This window comes from Limulus polyphemus, unplaced genomic scaffold (assembly GCF_000517525.1).
Source record: "Limulus polyphemus unplaced genomic scaffold, Limulus_polyphemus-2.1.2 Scaffold393, whole genome shotgun sequence".
Lineage (NCBI taxonomy): Eukaryota > Metazoa > Arthropoda > Merostomata > Xiphosura > Limulidae > Limulus > Limulus polyphemus.
In genome coordinates, this window is record NW_013666003.1 from 134,901 (window position 1) to 142,172 (window position 7,272).

Sequence of the window (7,272 nt, forward strand, 5' to 3'; positions counted from 1 at the left end):
GGCTAGTGCAGACAGCCCTCGTGTAGCTTTGCGAGAAATTCTAAAAAAACAAATATAGTTAGCTGTGTTATTGAAATACATCTTCACCTAGCTTATTAGAACGTTAAGTTTCCTCGTGCTCAGAAGTTATCACAACGACCAGCTGAGAACTGCAGTTCCCAGTATCTTCCGTATTTGGAATTGTTTGCTACCTGAAGAAGGAATTGTTCGTTTGTTTGTTTCATACTTTCTCTCTCATAGCCGTTCCTAATTTTGTAATAATAAACCAGGCAGAAAATAGCTAATCGAGTAGTGGTGCCAACTAGTGGATTAGCTAATCGAGTAGTGCTGCCAACTAGTGGATTACTCTTACCTAATTGAATATTGGGACTCTACCGTCTCTCTCTTATAACGCATCCAAGGTCTCAAAGTACGGAACGCGTTTTTGCGGCAACGGGGTCGCGAACCACAAATCTTCGGATGCACAATACGGTTACATTAACCAATAACTTATATTGGTAACCCGAAGAAGGAGGGTCCACTTTCCGAGGCTATGATCTCTATTTTTTTGCATTCAAAAAATAAATCCAGTCGTTTTTCTTTATAAACGTAAATCAATATAAATTCACATTACCTTATCAGGAAAGGCTAAAGCCCGTAAGAGAACAATTCAATCGGTCTGTATATAAACACCCTTAGATGTTAATCTTGACGCATCATTATGAACCTCAAGCGTAGGGAATAGGTTTCGTTTAACACTGGTAGCGTTCGAGGCACAGCCGCTATTGTTATTTCTTTAAACTTTAAAAGTAATGAAATAACCAGTTTAAATTTTTTTAGAACATATTTGGCACTAACAATTTCTTTTTTAAAGAGAAATAGAACGTTGTTGGAATAAATATGATAGCTTTCTAATATATTACTTTACGTTTGTTTAGAATTAGCAATTTGTTTAGAGACGTTTTAAAAAAAAACGTTACTTAGAAAAATTAATTCTTAGAAACTTCATGTAAATAGTGGCGTTATACTATTCGACAAACGCTATATAGCGTTCTAAAAACTTGTGATTTAGACTATCATAGAATTATCACAATATTCACAAAAAAATTAAATCATTTCACTAAATCACTGTCTAACTATAAGAATAGCACTATCGTGACAATTTTCGTATTCAGGAAAAGCATAATATCTGATTTTTAAATCCAGAAAACGAAAGACAAATGAATCCTAATTTAGACGGACATGCGCACAAGTAACCTTAGAATGTTAGGCATGAAGATAAAGAAACTTTGTAGTCGCTGTTTATTCTTCCTCAAATTAATAAGATTAACAGCAAGTAAAATCTCAAAATCCAACTCTAACGTTAACACATTTTGAATACAACATTTCAAGGATTAGATACATCTATGCACGAAAAAAAAGGGAAATTTGAAAATATAAAATAAAAAAAGACGAGACACACACACAAAAAAAAACAGAATTCTGGTGTAATTTTATATTTTTCAACTGAACTGAAATAGTAACGAAAAACATCGTGAAATATATTTATATTGTGTCTTAAGGCATTTGTTATTTTTAACATTTACCTTAGTCTGATAAATATTAACATTATACAGCCTGACTAACCCTAATTCTGATAAATATTAACATTATATAGCCTGACTAGCCCTAACTCTGAGAAATATTAACATTATACAGCCTGAATAACCCTAACTCTGATAAATATTAACATTATACACCCTGACGAATCCTAAGTCTGATAAATATTAACATTATACAGCCTGACTAACCCTAATTCTGATAAATATTAACATTATATAGCCTGACTAGCCCTAACTCTGATAAATATTAACATTATACACCCTGACGAATCCTAAGTCTGATAAATATTAACATTATACACCCTGACAAACCCTAACTCTGATAAATATTAACATTATACACCCTGACAAACCCTAACTCTGATAAATATTAACATTATACACCCTGACAAACCCTAACTCTGATAAATATTAACATTATACATTCTGACTAACAATCCACACCAAATGAACCCATACAAAGAAACAATTTTTATTGCAAACAATATTTTGAAATGAAACAAAATAAGTTTAAGAAAGTTAGACTAACTTAGGAGGGAAATTTTTTGCATGTGCTAAGATTCCTCTGAAACCATATCGCAGATCATCAGGGGTTCTCAGATGTCAGGTTGGAAACCTCTGACCTAATTCAGGCAACATTTTCTTCATAATCTGTTTTTTTTCTTTCTACCCTAATAATAATACCCATCTAAGCCTTAAATATTTTCTATGTGTAATAATTAGTTAACTTCTTACCAATAATAATATAATATAATAATAATAATCAAGGAATTTTACAGAATGTGTTCCACATGCTGTCCTTATATTTTGAAACAAGCTTGGAGACGGTATTTCCATGCTTTTTTAACACTACGAAGCATATTCGAGTCGTTTTCTAGGGTACGACACTCTTCGCGAATTCGTTGTTTCAGATGTACGGTGTCCTTGATCTTGTTTGTTTGTTTTGTTTGTAATTAAGCACAAAGCTACACAATGGGCTATCTGTGCTCTGCCCACCACGGGTATCGAAACCCGGATTCTAGCGTTGTAAGTCCGCAGACATACCACTGTGCCACTGGGGGGCGTCCCTGATCTTTCCCTTTTCTCTCTCTGTAGAACACAGATAGCCCCGAGTAGTTTTTTTCCCCCAAAATTCAACAAACAAAACATAGAAAGAAGAGCTCTAACATTTAAAAGCTCTAACTACATTTTACAATCTAGAGATTAGTTTTAAAAATTTTGTATGCTATACAATTTGTGTAAAACGTCATGCTGTTTCGCATTTCAGAATTAAAAGTACTATTTTTAGTAAGTATTTTTTTCTCGATATATTATGCCTATTATATATTGTATATATTATATTTTATTAATGGTATATTAATTATCCGATAATTTTATTTGATCAGGAGATCATGAACCGTTGACTAATGCTGTATTTTTCATTCTCTTTTGCAGCCAGTGGCTCAACCGTAAGTTTTAGGGCTCACATCACTAGAAACTAGGTTACGATATTCATAGTGGATACCGTACAGATAGCCTATTATGCAGCTTTGTGCTTAAAAACAAATAAACAAACAAAACAGTCAGTGTCTTAACACTGTCAGTGCTGTATGCTTTCAATGTTTACTTTTAATGTTGAAATCACTGTTTTTGTGTGTGGTATATCTGATCGAGTGAAAAGGACTTAGAGAACATGACAGACTCTTCTACTCTCAAAACAGTGTCAATATTTATGGACTTATGAGATTAGTCACAGCATACGATCTAAGCTTACTATATATTTACCGATGTATAAAGAGATTAATTTTCAAATCCTCGAGATAAGCTCTGGAAATAGAACAGAATCTAGTCGGAAATATTTCTTGTACGAAGAAAAAAACATGCTGGATCAGAAAAACGAATTGAAGATGAAGGTAGCTTAACATGAAGATATCGAAAAAGGAGTATCTTTATAAGGGAATGATGTTCAAATTACATTTATATAAGATAAAAGTATCAAATATATAGGAAAGAACCTGATTGAAAAATAACGTCGAAATTTCTCAGAACAAGTTTGACTTCTTCCATCTTTCTGTTGTAAAGGAGAGCATGCCAACGCTTGGGTTTGTCAACGAATAATGGGATTTACAATCTCATCATAACACTGCCACGACTGAAATGACTAGAATGTTCGGCGAAAGGTTGCGATTCTTCGACCATCAAATTGTAAAATCGAGCACCCTAACCACCAGGCCTGGACTAAAGAGAAAGCAGATAGTTAACAGAACCAATCATCACCTCTTGGGCTACTCTCATGACCGGATTGTCGGATTTGACTGTCACTGGAGTGCTACCATGGTCCAGAAGTGTGCAACGCGGTTATCGAGGTAAGGAACGCGAACCACGAACCTTTGGAATCACAGTCCGGGCACATACCCAAACTTTGCTACACTTACACACATACAAACACCCAATAGGACCTAAGTGAGTTATTACTTTGACCAGTAGAAGCGCTACATCAAAGCTAATGGAAAAGTAATGAATTGCTTTCAAATAGAAATTTAATTTCTCCAGAACGGTCTGTTACACATATACACAACTTCGAATACGCACGTGCAACTAAGGAACCCAAGTTCGTTACTTTAAATTTTCTTTCTTTGTGTATTGTGTTTTTAATTTGCGTTTGCTTGATGAGTTTTTTTTTATAGGTTCAAACATAAAAAAATATAATTTTTGGTTTCTCCATTTACAAATGTTTATAAAGTATTATGTTGCTAAAACGTGACAAAGTCGCATATCATTTTAAAATCATTATTATTCGAATACTATCTAAACAAAATGCATTTACAAAAGATGACGCACAACATGCAATTTTTAAGAACATTTTATCATTAGAAATTAAGAACAGTATATAATATGAATAGGCAACATTAAATCATCTCGTTTAGTTAATTTTGTTGCAATGGATAAAGTTATGCAAAAAAAAACACTTTAACTTACTAATTTTTATAACATTTTAAGTACATTGGTCTAATAGTGGTAACAGCCTTTCACTATTAATTCATCAAGACAAGAAACTTGTAATAATAAAAGAACACAATATCATGTACAGAAATTAGTGAAAAAACACAGTAAACGGAACAAAGTGTCAATAGCCTGATATCAGAGAAACGTGAGACTGAAGAGGACGCACGAATGTGTCTAAACTAGTTTCTCTGATATCAGACTTCTGACAGTTTGTTCCGTTTACTGTGTTTTTTTTTCTTACGAAATGTTGTGCCTGAGTTATTTGTCTTTTTTTTTGTTTGTTTGTTTGAAAAGTTCTTAAAAATTTGAACAAGAAAGCGTCACTTTGTCTTTCCTTTTATTGCTTTTTCATTTGTAGATTTTAATTGGTAAAATACGTTTTCCTGTAGTCGGGACTTATTTTATCCAAGTGCTCAGGCAAAACTAAAAAGCAAGTGTATTTTCTATTAGCTGTATTTTTGTTTCTGCAACCATAATTCAACAACCAAAATATTACCTTATCTTCTGTCTTAACACTAACTTTATTTAGACCTTGTAGTTTGTCACAATAAACGCAGAGTGGCTCCACCATTTTCTGGTGAAAAAGCTAATTTTATGCTATATATACATATCACGTTATAGAACTCAGTTCTTTGTATCAATTTTATAATTATAGTTTTATTTCAGTATCAAAGTTTTCTTTTGTGCTGAGTGTTTTCCTTTTTCGACCTGAATACTTTGTGCAAAATTGTTTTACAAAAAACAATTTAGAAAACTAATCCTGTTTTCAGTCCCTAAATGTTCACAACAGGAAATGAAAGATAAACTCATTTTTTAGTCAGATTTGAATTACAAATCTGTTAGAATTTTATAGTGTCATCTACATATCATACATAAAACATGTCTAGATCTCGGAAAACACATTCTACTTGATCAGAAACTAAATTAGCTTTAGTTGAAAAAAGCTGAATGACTAGAACATAACATTTCTTTTGTAACAGCATTAACTAGGTCTATTCTACGATCCCTTTTTCTCTTTTTTCTATATAAGCAAAAACTATGTTATTTGTTTCTCGAAATATATGAAGAAACAAACATCAAAAGCCAAATATTATGCGATATTATTTTATAATGTTCAACATGTTTGATAAAGAAGGAAGATATTTGATTGAAATTTATTGTTTATTATTTAACTTTTCTCGTACATTTCTTTGGCAGTAGTATCAGGACACCCCTTGAGTTTGTAACATTCATCTGTCGATAAACTTTATCCCCTTGAGTTTGTAACTTCATCTGTCGATAAACTTTATCCCCTTGAGTTTGTAACTTCATCTGTCGATAAACTTTATCCCCTTGAGTTTGTATTATTCACCTGTCGATATACTTTATCCCCTTGAGTTTGTAACATTCACCTGTCGATATACTTTATCCCCTTGAGTTTGTAACATTCATCTGTCGATAAACTTTATCCCCTTGAGTTTGTAACTTCATCTGTCGATAAACTTTATCCCCTTGAGTTTGTATTATTCACCTGTCGATATACTTTATCCCCTTGAGTTTTTAACATTCACCTGTCGATATACTTTATCCCCTTGAGTTTGTAACATTCACTTGTCGATATAATTTATCTCCTTGAGTTTGTAGCATTCACTTGCCGATATACTTAATCCCCTTGAGTTTGTAACATTCACTTGTCGATATACTTTACCCCCTTGAGTTTGTAACATTCACTTGTCGATATACTTTATCTCCTTGAGTTTGTAACATTCACTTGCCGATATACTTTATCTCCTTGAGTTTGTAACATTCACCTGTCGATATACTTTATCCCCTTGAGTTTGTAACATTCACCTGTCAATATACTTTACTCCCTTAAGTTTGTAACATTCACTTATCGATATACTTTATCCCCTTGAGTTTGTAACATTCACCTGCCGATATACTTTACCCCCTTGAGTTTTTAACATTCACCTGCCGATATATTTTATATAATAATCTTCTTTTGTTATCTGGGATAACAATGAAATATTTGTTTGATAGAAATACTCAAAACTTATTATATTATCTTTCAACTACTTTTACCTATGTTTTGCATCCGCTTTTTTTAAACGTTATCGAAGAACAGCTGTAGGTAGTCTATTTCCAACGTGCATTTTGTTTTTTCCAAGACATTTTTATCTCTCACATCCCAATTTCTTCGAAGTTTGACCTCGAGTTTCCAGCTATGGAATTTAAGAACCAATCCAGAAGAAGTGAACCATACTTTTCTGTTTCACAACTGACTTCCCTAACCTTATAGGTGTCACTTTCAGACGTTAACCCTTCTCGTAAGATATGACAAGTTAAAGCGTTCCTGACAAGTTGGCGCAAACCACATCTTAATTCATTTTTTTTTAAATTTTCTCTACTTGACTATACGATTATGATTAAAATAAGCCCTTGAGCTGCTATAGAATTTTATGAAAAACGTTCTTTGAACTTCCATCGTTACTGTACAGTCTCTGTCACATAATATATTTTGGTTTGAGTTTTAATGTGAGACAAAGATGTTAAAAACAGTGACATTATTTGCATGCATCAATTATTAGTAGATATCTATATAATTGCATCCCTTGGTGTGTCATCATTAAGGTTATGGACTTACAACGCTAAAATGAAAGGTTCGATCCCAGTGGAAGACAGAGCGAAGATAACCCAGTGTATAGGTTTGTGCTAAAAAATCAATAAC